The sequence below is a fragment of the Anabrus simplex genome, chromosome 8, assembly GCF_040414725.1.
Source record: "Anabrus simplex isolate iqAnaSimp1 chromosome 8, ASM4041472v1, whole genome shotgun sequence".
Lineage (NCBI taxonomy): Eukaryota > Metazoa > Arthropoda > Insecta > Orthoptera > Tettigoniidae > Anabrus > Anabrus simplex.
In genome coordinates, this window is record NC_090272.1 from 41,736,951 (window position 1) to 41,752,875 (window position 15,925).

A 15,925-nucleotide genomic window follows, 5' to 3' on the forward strand; every position below is an offset into this window, starting at 1 on the left:
AAGGCCCCGGGTCAGTTAGAGGGTGAGCCCGGATGGTCCTGGTACTGGTTCCCCTCTCCATGTTTATCCCTTGACACGTAGTCTGACATTGCAGGTCGGGCGTTAGATGTGGGATCACTCGATGAGTTAGAGGAAAAAGCCAAATCTGAAGGCTAAACAGTTTGAGAAGAAGAAGCAGGAGAAGAAGAAGAACGAGAAGGAGAAAATGTTAATGGTTTGTCTCTCAATCTCTTGGACAATGTAGCCAAGACACGTAGTCTCTATAAAATCTGTAGGAAAGAGCTAAAGGTCTGGGGGTTTAGCTCAGTGGTACAGCATTCGACTACAGATCGAGATGTCCCTGGTTCAAACCTGGTGCGCCGTAAAATTTACTTCTTTATTTATCGCTTCCGTCCGCCTCTGTGGTGTAGTTATTAGCGTCATTAGCTGCCACCCCCGGAGGCCCGTGTTCGATTCCCGGCTCTGCCACGAAATTTGAAATGTGGTACGAGGGCTGTAACCGGGTCCACTCAGCCTCGGGAGGACAACTGAGTAGAGGTGGGTTCGACTTCCACCTCAGCCATCCTGGAAGTGGTTTTCCGTGGTTTCCCACTTCTCCTCCAGGCGAATGGCGGGATGGTACCTAACTTAAGGCCACGGCCGCTTCCTTCCCTCTTCATTGCCATTCGCTTCCAATCTTTCCATCCCTCCACAAGGGGCAGCATAGCAGGTGAGGCCGCCTGGGCGAGGTTCTGGTCATACTCCCGAGTTGTATCCCCCGACCAAGAGTCTGAAGCTCCAGGACACTGCACTTGAGGCGGTAGAGGTGGGATCCCTCGCTGAGTTCGAGGGGAAAACCGACCCTGGGGGGTAAACAGGGGATGATGATGATGATGAGTTATCGCTTCCAAAATGCGTGAAAACATAGCAAAAATATGCATGCTGCTCAAGACTTTCCATGGTTTTCTCCTTGTCCTCCAGACAATTGCCGGTTTGTTATCTAACTTAAAACCACGGCTGCATCCTTCCCTCTTCTTTGTTTAAAACCTCCAATCTTCCCATCCCGTGATGAAAGGCAAAATAATCTCTTGGACAATGCTGCCAAAAATTCTAGTTTAGTAACTTCTGTAGGAAGAAGCGAAGACGTTGGGGGTATTGCTCAGTGGTAGAGCATTCGACTGCAGATCGAGTGGTCTCCGGTTCAAACCCTAACATTTTCTTTTTTCCTTATCGCTTTCAAAATGAGGGAAGGATGCTGCCTAAAGATCTAGTTTAGTAACTTCTGTAGGAAGAAGCGAGCACTGTGGGTGTATAGCTCAGTGGTAGAGCATTCGACTGCAGATCGGGAGGGCCCCGGTTCAAACCCCGGTGCCCCGTAACATTTTCTTTTTTCTTATCGCTTTCAAAATGAGTGAAAACATAGCTAAGATATGTGTGCTGCTCATGACATTCCGTGGTTTACTACTTCTCCTCCAGGCAAATGCTCTTTGTGTATCTAACTTTAGGACCCGGCCGCATCCTTCCCTCGTCCTTGTCTATAAATTCCAATATTCCCATCCCCAACAAGGCTCCGGTTCAGCATAGAGGGTGAGGCCCATTGGGCGGGGTACTGGTCCCACTCTGCATGTTTATCCCTTGAGCCGTAGTCTGACACTCCACGTCGGGCGTTAGATGTGGGATCTCTGGCTGAGTCCTAGGTAAAAGCATCACTGGAGGCTAAATAGATTAAGAAGAAGAAGAGCAAAAAGTAAGGCAAGGTAATGCCATACCTATACTCGTATTCAATTGCGTCCTGTAGAAAAGAGTAAGATTTTTGAATGAGGAATTGGAAGGACCCAACTGTCATCAATAGCACTGGGAGAAGAGAATATAGGTGTTGAAAAGGAACTATCTAGAACTTGCTGATGGTAGTATTTATTCCGTGTCCGCCTCTCTGGTGTAGTGGTTAGTGTGATCAGCTGCCACACCTGGTGACCCGCGTAAGTCTCCCTGCTCTCCCACGAAATTTGAAAAGTGGTACGAGGGCAGAGACGGGGTCCACTCAGCCACGGAACGTCATCTGTGTAGAGAAGGGGAGATCAATTCCATCTCAGCCATCCAATCTTCCCATTCCCCACTAGGCCCCGGTACAGGAGAGAAAGTGAAGCCACCTGGGCGAGGTGCTCTTCCTCGTCTCCAGTTTTATCCCCTGATCCGAGGTCTGACCCTCCAGGTCCGGAGTTAGAGGTGGGATCACTCGATGAGTCCGAGGGAAAAAACAACTCTGGAGGCTAAACAGTTTGAGAAGTAGAACAAGAAGGAGGAGAAGAAGGGGAAGCAGAAGGAGAAATGTAAGGCAAGGTAATGGTCTGTCTCTCAATCTCTTGGACAATGTAGCCAAGACACCTAGGTTTTAAAAAATCTGTAGGAAAGTGCGAAAACTGTGGTGCTATACCTCAGTGTTAGAGCATTAGACTGCTGATCGAGAAGTCCGCGATTCAAACCCGGGTGCTCCCTAATGTTTTCTTATTTATTATCGCTTTCAATATGCTTGAAAACTTAGCAATAACATGCATGCTGCTCAGGACTATCCATGGATTTCTGCTTCTCCTCCAGGCAAATGCCATTCTGGTATCTAACGAAAGGCAACGGCCGAATCCTTCCGTCTTCCTTATCTATGCCTCCCAATTTTCTCGTCCCCCGTCACCGCCCGTTCAGCATAGAAGGTGAGGCCGCCTTGGGAGGTCCTGGTCATCCTCACCATGTTCATCCCTTGACCCGATGTCTGACGCTCCACGACAGCCACTGGAGGAGAGATGCCTCGCTGAGCCCGAACAAAAATCCAACTCTGGATGTTATACTGATGAACAGCGAGAAGATGAAGAAGAAAAAGGAGTAAGGCAAGGTAATACCTTACCCTTACTCCTATTCAATTGCGTCCTGTTGAAAATAGTAAGATTTTGGAATGAGAAACTGAAGGAACACGCGCTATCATCTATAACACTGGATGAAGGGAACATTTATGTTGGGAATAACTGCCTAGAATTTACGGATTTATTTCATAGTATCACAAAGCTACAAAATACCGCAGTACAAGTGAATCTCTTGGACAAAATAGCCAATAGGCATGTTGAATAATTTCTGCAGGAAAGGTGGGAATCACGGCGGTAAAGCGTAGTGGTGAAGCATTCGACTACAGATCTACAGGTTCCCGGTTCAAACCCGGGTGCCCCCGAATATTTTTTGTTTGCTTATATCTATCAAGGTGCGTGAAAATGTAGGTAATGAATGCACGCTGCCCGCCAAGTTCACCAAAACACATAATTATTGAACGTTTTGCCCACTTTCATTCCAAAGCCTGGCGGGGGGTCAAAGGAGCTCGCGTACCAGCTGGGAAGATGTTGCCAAGGGAACCAGTTTAATAATTTCTGTGCTGAGAGGCGAGATCAGTGGGGGTATAGCTCAGTGGTAGATCATTCGACTGCAGATCGAGAGGTCCCCGGTTCAAACCCGGTGCCCACTAAAATGTACTTCTTTGGTTATCGCTCGCAAAATGCTTGAAAACATAGCAAAAACGTGCATGCTGGTCAAGACTTTCCGTGGTTTTCTGCTTCTCTTCCAGGCAAATGCCGTTTTGTTGTCAGTACCGGGTGGTACACCTCCACGCCGCTAATTCAAATATTGCGCCAGTTGAAACTCCTCTGCAGGAGAAAGCCTGAACTTTAAGAAACTGTATTAACTCAACCGTTTCTCGGAAATTTGGAAGTGTTTTGAACTGTGTCTATTTCGATTTGTGTTTGTTTGCTCAGTATCAAGAAATTTGGACATTCTCTAACAGATGTCTCTACCAAAACTATGATGACGCACTCTGGTATAAAGGAATGTACTTTCTTGAAGAAATTTTGTATTCATAAGTTTTGTCTTGACTAAATTTTGCTCTGTCAGTTGTAGGTTGGCAATATAATCCTTTCTTTCCGCCGGTTTTGAATGTAGCCAATCAGGAATTTCTGTAATTAATTTTCCACCAATAAGGTGTTTCTTCCTCGTCTTGTGTATTAGTTTTTGCTCTTATCCAATAAAATTTTGTGGGCGGGTTGTAATCATTCATGAAACGTCTCGAATTTTCCGCGAGGGTATAAAAACTGCTGATTTTCTGGTCTCCTGGCCACTTCATCGACATCTTGCGTAGTGTGTGATTATGTAGCTGGGGGCGGGTAGCGCCTCTTTCTTCGGGCAGCAGTTCATCAACAAGGTAATGGCCGTTTAATAACTTTATTTCTTGGTAGCTCAGCTGTTTAACCCTCGGTGTAGGTTCGAAACTTTTCTCATGTAACCTACCATTAAAATGTAAAAAAAATGGTGAAAATTCCGTCCCTTTAACTACAAATTGGGATAGAGAGTGCCTAAACCTCTCGAGCTCCCACTCATATTGTTTTGAGGTGACCACGTTTTCATAACCGTTGTCGTTCTCTTCTTAATGTAATAAAGTTTTCTTATACGTGTCACCTCCTTAGTATGGGATTAGCCCTTGCGTAAGCGGCCTAGCGCCAAGTAGGTTTTTGAAAGCGTGTTAATAGTGCAAGCTTCGCCTCCATTCAATTTTGTATTATGGGTCAGTAACATAACCTGATGTTTTATTTTCCTCATGTAAAGGCCCTGTAGGTTGGGTATCAAATACCCCTGTTCTTGGTGTGCCTTGAGGGCAGGTAGGAGTAAAGTTGTTTGTGCTTATATAATTGAGAGCAGGTCAGCTCTTTCTAGTTTCTTTGGAAAGTGCCTCTATGAGGCTTGACACTACTAAGCGGGAGCAAGAGCTCCATGCAATTAAGGGTCTTGTGCCCTTTGATATTTGTGGTTTTGAGTCGAGAACTCAGACTTTGGGGCTCGTAGTCCAGAATTTGTAAATTTGCATTGTACCTGAGTGTTCTTTGTTATTTCACCTAGTGGGAATTGTTAACCGTTGTTATCTGTTGATTTTGAAAAGAAAATACAACCTTGTTAAAGTTTTAATTTAAATTAAATTTAATTTTGTAGTTTAGACCCATTCCAGCCCGCACCTTCTTTCACCTCTGCAAATCCACGAAACTCCGTACCATTGTCTAAAGACCACGACTGCATCCTTCCCTCATCCTTGTTTATAACCTCCAATATCCCCCCCCCCCCCCCAAAAGGCCCCGGGTCAGTATAGAGGGTGAGGCCGATTGGTCGAGGTACTAGTCCCACTCTCCATGTTTATCCCTTGACACGTAGTCTGACATTCCAGGTCGGGCGTTAGATGTGGGAACTTACGGTGAGTCCGAGGGAAAAGCCAACTCTGGAGGCTACACAGTCTGAGAAGAAGAAGGAGGAGAAGAAGAAGAACGGGAAGGAGAAGATGTAAGGGGCTAATGGTTTTTCTCTCAATGTCTTGGACAATGTAGCCAAGACACGTAGTTTCTATAAAATCTGTAGGAAAGCGCTAAAGGTGTGGGGGTATAGCTCAGTAGTAGATCATTCGACTGCAGATCGAGAGGTACCCGGCTCAAGCCCGGTTGCCCCCTAATGTTTTCTTCTTTGGTTATCGCTTTCAAAATGCGTGAAAACGTATCAAAAGCATGCATGCTGCTCATGACTATACGTGGATTACTGCTTCTGCTCCAGGCATTTGCCATTCTGGTATCTGACTTAAGGCCACGGCCGCATCCTTCCGTCTTCCTTATCTATGCCTCCCAATTTTCTCGTACCCCGACACCGCCCGTTCAGCATAGAAGGTGAGGCGGCTTGGGAGGTCCTGGTCATCCTCACCATGTTCATCCCAGGACCCGATGTCTGACGCTCCACGACAGCCATTGGAGGAGAGATGCCTCGCTGAGTCCGAACAAAAAACCAACTCTGGAGGTTATACTGATGAACAGCAAGAAGTTGAAAAAGAAAAAGGAGTAAGGCAAGGTAATACCTTACCCCTACTCCTATTCAATTGCATCCTGGTGAAAATAGTAAGATTTTGGAACGAGAAACTGAAAGAACACGCGCTCTCGTCTAAAACACTGGATGAAAAGAACATTTATGTTGGAAAATACTGCCTTGAATTTGCGAATTTTTCTTCATACTATCAAAAAGCTACAAAATACCGCAGTACAAGTGAATCTCTTGGGCAAAATAGCCAATAGGCATGTTCAATAATTTCTGCAGGATGCTGGAAACCACGGGGTGTATAGCGCAGAGGTAAAGCACTCGACTACAGATCTAGAGGCTACCGGTTCAAACCCTTGTGAATCCTATTATTTTTTCTTTGCTTATATCTATCAAGGTGCGTGAAAAGGTAGGTAATGTATGCACGCTGCCCGCCACGTTCACCAAAACACATAATTATTGAACGTTTCGCCCACTTTCATTCCAACGCCTGACGGAGGGTCAAAAGAGCTCGCGTACGAACTGGGAAAATGTTGCCAAGGGAACCAGTTTAATAATTTCTGTGCGGAGAGGCGAGATCAGTGGGGTTATAGCTCAGTAGTAGATCATTCGACTTCAGATCGAGAGGTACCCGGTTCATACCCGGTGCCCACTAAAATGTGCTACTTTGTTTATCGTTCCCAAAATGCGTGAAAACATAGCAAAAGCATTCATGCTGCTCAAGACTTTCCGTGGTTTTCTGCTTCTCCTCCAGACAAATGACGTTTTGTTGTCTAAAGACCACGGCTCCATCGTTCCCTTGTTTATCATCATCATCATCATCATCTGTTTACCCTCCAGGTTCGGCTTTTCCCTCGGACACAGCGAGGGATCCCACCTCTACCGCCTCAAGGGCAGTGTCCTGGAGCTTCAGACTCTTGGTCGGGGGATAAAACTGGTTAGTATGACCAGTACCTCGCCCAGGCGGCCTCACCTGCTATGCTGAACAGGGGCCTTGTGGAGGGATGGGAAGGTTGGAAGGGATAGACAAGGTAGAGGGAAGGAAGCGGCCGTGGGTTTAAGTTAGGTACCATCCCGGCATTCGCCTGGAGGAGAAGTGGGAAACCACGGAAAATCACTTCGAGGATGGCTGAGGTGGGAATAGAACCCACCTCTACTTAATTGACCCCCCGAGGCTGAGTGGACCCCGTTCCAGCCCTCGTACCACTTTTCAAATTTTCGTGCCAGAGCCGGGAATCGTACCCGGACCTCCGGGGGTGGCAGCTAATCACGCTAATCACCCTGGGGGTATAGCTCAGTGGTAGAGCATTCGACTGCAGATCGAGAGGTCCCCGGTTCAAACCCGGGTGCCCCCTAACATTCTGTTTTTTCTTTATCGCTTTCAAAATTAGTGAAAACTTAGCCAAGGTATGTGTGCTGCTCAAGACATTCCGTGGTTTACTACTTCTCCTCCAGGCAAATGCTGTTTGTGTATCTAACTTTGGGACACCGCCGCATCCTTCCCTCTTCCTTGTCTATATATTCCAATATTCCCATCCCCCAACAAGGCTCCGGTTCAGCGTAGAGGGTGAGGCCAATTGGGCGGGGTATTGGTCCCACTCTCCATGTTTATCTCTTGACCCGTATTCTGACACTCCAGGTCGGGCTTTAAATGTGGGATCACTCGCGAGTCCTAGGGAAAAAGCATCACTGGAGGCTAAATAGATTAAGAAGAAGAAGGGACAGAAGAAGCGGAGCAAAAAGTAAGGCAAGGTAACGCCATACCTCTACTCATATTCAAATGCGTCCTGTAGAAAAGAGTAAGGTTTTTGAATGAGGAACTGGGAGAACCCAACTATCATCAATAACACTGGGAGAAGAGAATATTGGTGTTGAAAAAGAACTGTTTAGAACTTGGTGATGGTAGTAGTTATTCCGTGTCCGCCTCTGTGGAGTAGTGGTTAGTGTGATTAGCTGCCACTCCTGGAGGCCCGCATAAGACTCCCGGCTCTCCCACGAATTTTGAAAAGTGGTACGAGGGCTAAGACGGGGTCCACTCATCACGGATCGTCATCTGTGTAGAGAATGGGAGATCAATTCCATCTCAGCCATCCAATCTTCCCATTCCCCACAAGGCCCCGGTACAGCACAGAAAGTGAAGCCACCTGGGCGAGGTGCTCTTCCTCGTCTCCAGTTTTATCCCCTGTTCCGAAGTCTGACCCTCCAGGTCCGGAGTAAGAGGGGGGAACACTCGATGAGCCCGACGGAAAAAACAACTCTGGAGGCTAAACAGTTTGAGAAGAAGAATAAGAGGAAGAAGGAGAATAGGAGGAAGAAGAAGGAAAAAATGTAAGGCAAGGTAATGGTGTGTCTCTCAATCTCTTGGACAATGTACCCAAGACACCTGGTTTTTATACAATCTGTAGGAAAGTGCAAAAACTGTGGGGGTAAAGCTGAGTGTTAGAGCATTAGACTGCGGATCGAGGGGTCCCTGGTTCAAACCCGGGTGCCCCGTAATATTTTTTCTTTGGTTATATCTTTGAAAGTGCGTGAAAAGGTAGGTAAAGTATGCACGCTGCCCGCGACCTTCCGGAGGTCCAAAAGACCTCGCGTACCAACTGTTAAAAAGTAGCCAAGGGAACCAGTTTAATAATTTCTGTGCGGAGAGAGTAAATGAGTGGGGGTCTAGCTGAGTGGTAGAGCATTCGACTGCAGATCGAGAGGTCCGCGGTTCAAGCCCGGGTGCCTTCAAATTTATTCTTCTTTTGTTATCGCTCTCAAAATGCTTGAAAACTTAGCAAAAGCATGTATGCTGCTCAGGACTATCCGTGGTTTTCTGTTTCTCCTCCAGGCAAATGCCATTCTGGTATCTAACGTAAGGCCACGGCCGAATCCTTCCGTCTTCCTTATGTATGCCTCAAAATTTTCTCGTACCCCGTGACCGCCCGTTCAGCATAGAAGGTGAGGCCGCCTTGGGAGGTCCTGGTCATCCTCACCATTTTCATCCCTTGACCCGATGTCTGACGCTCCACGACAGCCATTGGAGGAGAGATGCCTCGCTGAGTCCGAACAAAAAACCAACTCTGGAGGTTATACTGATGAACAGCGAGAAGATGAAAAAGAAAAAGGAGTAAGGCAAGGTAATGCCTTACCCTTACTCCTATTCAATTGCGTCCTGGTGAAAATAGTAAGATTTTGGAATGAGAAACTGAAGGAACACGCGCTATCATCTATAGCACTGGATAAAGAGAACATTTATATTGGAAATAACTGCCTAGTCCGCCTGTGTGGTGTAGTGGTTAGCGTAATTAGCTGCCACCCCCGGACCTCCGGGTTCGATTCCCGGCTCTGCCACGAAATTTGAAAAGTGGTACGAGGGCTGGGACGGGGTCCACTCCGCCTCGGGAGGTCAACTGAGTAGAGGTGGGTTCGATTCCCACCTCAGCCATCATCGAAGTGGTTTTCCGTGGTTTTCCACTTCACCTCCAGGCGAATGCCGGGATGGTACCTAACTTAAGGCCACGGCCGCTTCCTTCCCTCTTCCTTGCCTATCCCTTCCAATCTTCCCATCCTCCTCCAAGGCCCCTGTTCACCATAGCAGGTGAGGCCGCCTGGGCGAGGTACTGGTCATACTCCCCAGTTGTATCCCCCGACCAAGAGTCTGAAGCTCCAGGACACTGCCCTTGAGGCGGTAGAGGTGGGATTGCTCGCTGAGTCCGAGGGAAAAGCCGAACCTGGAGGGTAAACAGATGATGATGGTGATGATGATGATGATGAATAACTGCCTAGAATTTACGGAGTTATTTCATAGTATCATAAAGCTACATAATACCGCAGTACAAGTGAATCTCTTGGACAAAATAGCCAATAGGCATGTTGAATAATTTCTGCAGGAAAGGTGGGAACCACGGGGGGTATAGCACAGTGGTAGAGCATTCGACTACAGGTCGAGATGTTCCCGGTTAAAACCAGGGTGCCACCTAGTATTATTTCTTTGCTTATACCTATCAAGGTGCGTGAAAAGGTAAGTAATGTATGCACGCTGCCCGCCACGTTCACCAAAACACATAATTATTGAACGTTTTGCCCACTTTCATTCCAACGCCTGACGGAGGGTGAAAGGAGCTCGCGTACCAACTGGGAAAATGTTGCCAAGGGAACCAGTTTAATAATATCTGTGCTGAGAGGAGAGATCTGTGGGGGTATAGCTCAGTGGTAGATCATTCGACTGCAGATCGAGAGGTCCCCGGTTCAAACCCGGGTGCCTTCTAATTTATTCTTCTTTTGTTATCGCTCTCAAAATGCTTGAAAACTTAGCAAAAGCATGTATGCTGCTCAGGACTATCCGTGGTTTTCTGCTTCTCCTCCAGACAAATGCCGTTCTGTGTCTGTACCGGGTGGTACACCTCCACGCCGCTAATTCAAATATTGCGCCAGTTGAAACTCCTCTACAGGAGAAAGCCTGAACTTTAACAAACTGTATTAACTCAACGATTTCTCGGAAGATGTCACTATTTGGCAATTTGGAAGTGTTCCGAACTGTGTCTATTTCGATTTGTGTTTGTTTGCTCCGTATCATGAAATTTGGACATTCTCTAACATATGTCTCTACCAAAACTATAATAACGTACTCTGGTATAAAGGAATGTACTTTCTTGAAGAAATTTTGTATTCCTGTTTTGTCTTAACTAAATTTTGCTCTGTCAGTTGTAGGTTGGCAATATAACCCTTTGTTTCCGCCGGTTTTGAATGTAGCCAATCAGGAATTTCTGTAATTAATTTTCCACCATAAGGTGTTTCTTCCTCGTCTTGTGTATTGGTCTTTGCTGTTATCCAATAAAATTTTGTGGGCGGGTTGTAATCATTCAAGAAACATCTCGAATTTTCCGCGAGGGTACAAAAACTGCTGATTTTCTGGTCTCCTGGCCACTTCATCGACATCTTGCGTAGTGTGTGATTATGTAACAGGGGGCGGGTAGCGCCTCTTTCTTCGGGCAGCAGTTCATCAACAAGGTAATGGCCGGTTAATAACTTTATTTCTTGCTAGCTCAGCAGTTTAACCCTCGGGGCAGGTTCGAAACTTTTCTCATGTAACCTACCTTTAAAATGTAAAAAAAATTTGGTGAAAATTCCGTCCCTTTAACTACAAATTTGGATAGAGAGTGCCTAATCCTCTCGAGCTCTCACTCATATTGTGTTGAGGTGACCACGTTTTCATAACCGTTGTCCTTCTCTTCTTAATGTAATAAAGTTTTCTTATACGTGTCACCTCCTTAGTATGGGATTAGCCCTTGTGTAAGCGGCCTAGTGCCAAGTAGGTTTTAAAAGCGTGTTAGGAGTGCAAGCTTCGCCTCCATTCAATTTTGTATTATGGGTCAGTAACATAACCTGATGTTTTATTTTCCTCATGTAAAGGCCCTGTAGGTTGGGTATCAAATACCCCTGTTCTTGGTGTGCCTTGAGGGCAGGTAGGAGTAAAGTTGTTTGTGCTTATATAATTGAGAGCAGGTCAGCTCTTTCTAGTTTCTTTGGAAAGTGCCTCTATGAGGCTTGACACTACTAAGCGGGAGCAAGAGCTCCATGCAATTAAGGGTCTTGTGCCCTTTGATATTTGTGGTTTTGAGTCGAGAACTCAGACTTTGGGGCTCGTAGCCCAGAATTTGTAAATTTGCATTGTACCTGAGTGTTCTTTGTTATTTCACCTAGTGGGAATTGTTAACCGTTGTTATCTGTTGATTTTGAAAAGAAAATACAACCTTGTTAAAGTTTTAAATTAACTTTAATTTTGTAGTTTAGACCTATTCCAGCCCGCACCTTCTTTCACCTCTGCAAATCCACAAAACTCCGTACCATTGTCTAAACACCACGGCTGCATCCTTCCCTCATCCTTGTTTATAACCTCCAATATTCCCACCCCCCCCAAAAGGCCCCGGGTTAGTATAGAGGGTGAGGCCGATTGGTCTAGGTACTAGTCCCACTCTCCATGTTTATCCCTTCACACGTAGTCTGACATTCCAGGTCGGGCGTTAGATGTGGGATCACACGGTGTGTCCGAGGGAAAAGCCAACTCTGGAGGCTACACAGTTTGAGAAGAAGAAGGAGGAGAAGAAGAAGAACGAGAAGGAGAAGGTTTAAGGCAAGCTAATGGTTTTTCTCTCAATCTCTTGGACAATGTAGCCAAGACACGTAGCTTCTATAAAATCTGTAGGAAAGAGCTAAGGGTGTGGGGGTTTAGCTCAGTGGTAGAGCATTCGACTGCAGATCGAGAGCTCCCCGGTTCAAACCCGGGTGCCTCCTATTACTTTTTCTTTGGTTACATCTGTGAAAGTGCGTGAAAAGCTAGCTATAGTATGCACGCTGCCTGCCACCTTCACCAAAACACATCATTATTGAAGGTTTGGCCACTTTCATTCCAACGCCTGACGGATGTCCAAAAGACCTCGCGTACCAACTAGGAAAAAGTACCCAAGGGAACCAGTTTAATCATTTCTGTGCGGAGCGGCTAAATGAGAGGGGGTATAGCTCAGTGGTAGAGCATTCGACTGCAGATCGAGAGGTCCCCGGCTGAAGCCCGGTTGCCCCCTATGTTTTCTACTTTGGTTATCGCTTCCAAAATGCGTGAAAACGTAGCAAAAGCATGCATGCTGCTCAGGACTATCCGTGGATTACTGCTTCTCCTCCAGGCAAATGCCATTCTGGTATCTAACTTAAGGCCACGCCCGTATCCTTCCGTCTTCCTCATCTATGCCTCCCAATTTTTTCGTCCCCCGACACCGCCCGTTCAGCATAGAAGGTGAGGCCGCCTTGGGAGGTCCTGGTCATCCTCACCATGTTCATCCCTTGACCCGATTTCTGGCGCTGCACGACAGGCATTGGAGGAGAGATGCCTAGCTTAGTCCGAACAAAAAACCAACTCTGGAGGTTATACTGATGAACAGCAAGAAGATGAAAAAGAAAAAGGAGTAAGGCTAGGTAATACCTTACCCCTACTCCTATTCAATTGCGTCCTGGTGAAAAGAGTAAGATTTTGGAATGAGAAACAGAAAGAACACGCGCTATCATCTATAACACTGGATGAAGAGAACATTTATGTTGGAAAAAACTGCCTAGAATTTGCGGATTTTTATCATACTATTAAAAAGCTACAAAATACCGCAGTACAAGTGAATCTCTTGGGCAAAATAGGCAATAGGCATGTTCAATAATTTCTGCAGGGACGCTGGAAACCACGGGGTGTATAGCGCAGATCTACAGGTCCCCGCTTCAAACCCGGTTGCCCCCTAATATTTTTCTTTGCTTATGTCTTTCAAGGTGCGTGAAAAATTAGGTAATGTATGCACGCTGCCCGTCACCTTCACCAAAACACATAATTATTGAACGATTTGCCCAGTTACATTCCAACTCCTGACGGAGGTCCAAAAGCGCTCGCGTACGAACTGGGAAAATGTTGCCAAGGGAACCAGATTAATAATTTCTGTGCGGAGAGGCGAGATCAGTGGGGGCACAGCTCAGTGGCAGATCATTCGACTGCAGATCGAGAGGTACCCAGTTCAAACCCGGTGCCCTACTAAAATGTGCTACTTTGTTTATCGCTCCCAAAATGCGTGAAAACATAGCAAAAGCATTCATGCTGCTCAAGACTTTCCGTGGTTTTCTGCTTCTCCTCCAGACAAATGCCGTTTGGTTGTCTAAAGACCACGGCTGCATCGTTCCCTTGTTTATAACCTCCAATATTCCCCCCCCCCCCAAAAAGGCCCCGGGTCAGTATGGAGGGTGGGACCGATTGGTACAGGTACTGGTCCCCTTCTCCATGTTTATCCCTTGACACGTAGTCTGACATTCCAGGTCGGGCGTTAGATGTGGGATCACCCGATGAGTCCGAGGGAAAAGCCAACTCTCGAGGCTAAACAGTTTGAGAAGAAGAAGAACGAGAAGGAGAAGATGTAAGGCAAGTTAATGGTTTGTCTCTCAATCTCTTGGACAATGTAGCCAAGACACGTAGTCTCTATAAAATCTGTAGGAAAGAGCTAAAGGTGTGGGGGGTTAGCTCAGTGATAGAGCATTCGATTGCAGATCGAGAGGTCCCCGGTTCAAACCCGGGGGCCCCGTAACATTTTCTTTTTTCCTTATCGCTTTCAAAATGAGGGAATGATGCTGCCAAAAGATCTAGTTTAGTAACTTCTGTAGGAAGAAGCGCAGACTGTGGGGGTATAGCTGAGTGGTACAGCATTCGACTGCAGATCGAGAGGTCCCCGGTTCAAACACGGGGGCCCCGTAACATTTTCTTTTTTCCTTATCGCTTTCAAAATGAGGGAATGATGCTGCCAAAAGATCTAGTTTAGTAACTTCTGTAGGAAGAAGCGAATACTGCGGGGGTATAGCTCAGTGGTAGAGCATTCGACTGCAGATCGAGAGGTCCCCGGTTCAAAACCTGGTGCCCTCTAACATTATCTTTTTTCCTTATCGCTGTCGAAATGAGTGAAAACATAGCTAAGATATGTGTGCTGCTCATGACATTCCGTGGTTTACTACTTCTCCTCCAGACAAATGCTGTTTGTGTATCTACCTTTAGGACACGGCCGCATCCTTCCCTCGTCCTTGTCTATAAATTCCGAATTTCCCATCCCCCAACAAGGCTCCGGTTCAGCATAGAGGGTGAGGCCAATTGGGCGGGGTACTGGTCCCACTCTGCATGTTTATCTCTTGACCCGTATTCTGACACTCCACGTCGGGCGTTAGATGTGGGATCACTCGCTGAGTCCTAGGGAAAAAGCATCACTGGAGGCTAAATAGATTTTTTTTTTTTTTTTGCTAGTTGCTTTACGTCGCACCGACACAGATAGGTCTTATGGCGACGATGCTAAATATGTATGTATTTATTAATGAACAAAACAGGCGTTCAGCCCCGAATACATGTTCACAATTATAATAATAAATAACTAATAAGATTAATAAACGTAGTCCAACCTGAGTCACCCCTCTCCACCATATACAAAATAACATAAAATGAAATGAACAATAACGCCCCGGTTTTATACCAGAACCAACTCCATCTACATCAATTCACAACAGCCTGGTCAATGTTTACATTCTACTGCTGGTGTTACAACTTCCTGCTTGTTATCACTCACACGTACGCAACCTTCTTGCTTCAGCATTTTCATCACCTCTATTGTTCCCTGACCTACTCCAGAATAAGCTACAACAGCAGCATTACCAGATTGCATTCCAAACCAGCCATATTCCATCCTTGCATTCCAATCCACCATACCACAGCTTTTACCAATCCGCGTTAATATTGCTTCCTTTCATTTCATTCCGCCATAACACTCCATAATAAAATTTTATCTCCATCTCCCAACAGTTCCGGCAATGAATAACAAATACCAATCACGCATATACCAACACCTCTCCAACCTCATATTTCTTCCTCCTCTCCATACAAACAAACCAAAATTTACAAATTGATAGTAAACTCACCTCTTTCCAGCTCCAAAAATTAAATACTCATACCAGACACAAATACATACCCGATATAACACTTATCCAACACCACATTTACCACTACTCCTCCAACTCCAAATATCAACAATCTGCCATCCACCATCTTATACCACCACTTCTCCAACACCACATTTAACACCAACTCCACATTATTTACCACCTCTACTTATATCACCACTTCTCCCACACCACATTCCAACGATATAACACTTATCCAACACCACATTTACCACCACTCCTCCAACTCCAAATATCAACAATCTGCAATCCACCATCTTATACCACCACTTCTCCAACACCACTTTTCAACCCTATATCATATCATAACTTACATCACCTAATCATAAATACTAAGCATTCAATACTTCCAACACCACATTTCAGCAATACAACCAATACTTCCAACACCATATTTCAGCAATAAATAAACCATCTCAATATCAAACCATCCATATAACATATCATAACTTATATACCACTTCTCCATCACAACATTTCAGCCTCCACACCCTTAATTACTTACTTACTCGCTATATTATTGTTTTTTGCTTCTTGTCACAATACCCTCATTACTTTTCATAGCTCTCCACAT

At 45.7% G+C, this 15,925-nt stretch overlaps 6 non-coding genes across 6 annotated transcripts; all 6 read left to right on the plus strand.

Moving 5' to 3' along the window:
- The first annotated feature begins 7,133 nt into the window (after positions 1 to 7,133).
- Positions 7,134 to 7,205, plus strand: TRNAC-GCA (transfer RNA cysteine (anticodon GCA)). Its single transcript has one exon. It is a non-coding gene; the product is annotated as a tRNA-Cys (tRNA).
- A 2,822-nt stretch (positions 7,206 to 10,027) lies between these two features.
- On the plus strand, positions 10,028 to 10,099 carry TRNAC-GCA (transfer RNA cysteine (anticodon GCA)). Its single transcript has one exon. It is a non-coding gene; the product is annotated as a tRNA-Cys (tRNA).
- A 1,955-nt stretch (positions 10,100 to 12,054) lies between these two features.
- TRNAC-GCA (transfer RNA cysteine (anticodon GCA)) lies at positions 12,055 to 12,126 on the plus strand. The gene has a single exon. It is a non-coding gene; the product is annotated as a tRNA-Cys (tRNA).
- A 215-nt stretch (positions 12,127 to 12,341) lies between these two features.
- On the plus strand, positions 12,342 to 12,413 carry TRNAC-GCA (transfer RNA cysteine (anticodon GCA)). Its single transcript has one exon. It is a non-coding gene; the product is annotated as a tRNA-Cys (tRNA).
- Positions 12,414 to 13,863: 1,450 nt separating this feature from the next.
- On the plus strand, positions 13,864 to 13,940 carry TRNAC-GCA (transfer RNA cysteine (anticodon GCA)). Its single transcript has one exon. It is a non-coding gene; the product is annotated as a tRNA-Cys (tRNA).
- Positions 13,941 to 14,200: 260 nt separating this feature from the next.
- Positions 14,201 to 14,272, plus strand: TRNAC-GCA (transfer RNA cysteine (anticodon GCA)). The gene has a single exon. It is a non-coding gene; the product is annotated as a tRNA-Cys (tRNA).
- Positions 14,273 to 15,925: the final 1,653 nt, after the last annotated feature.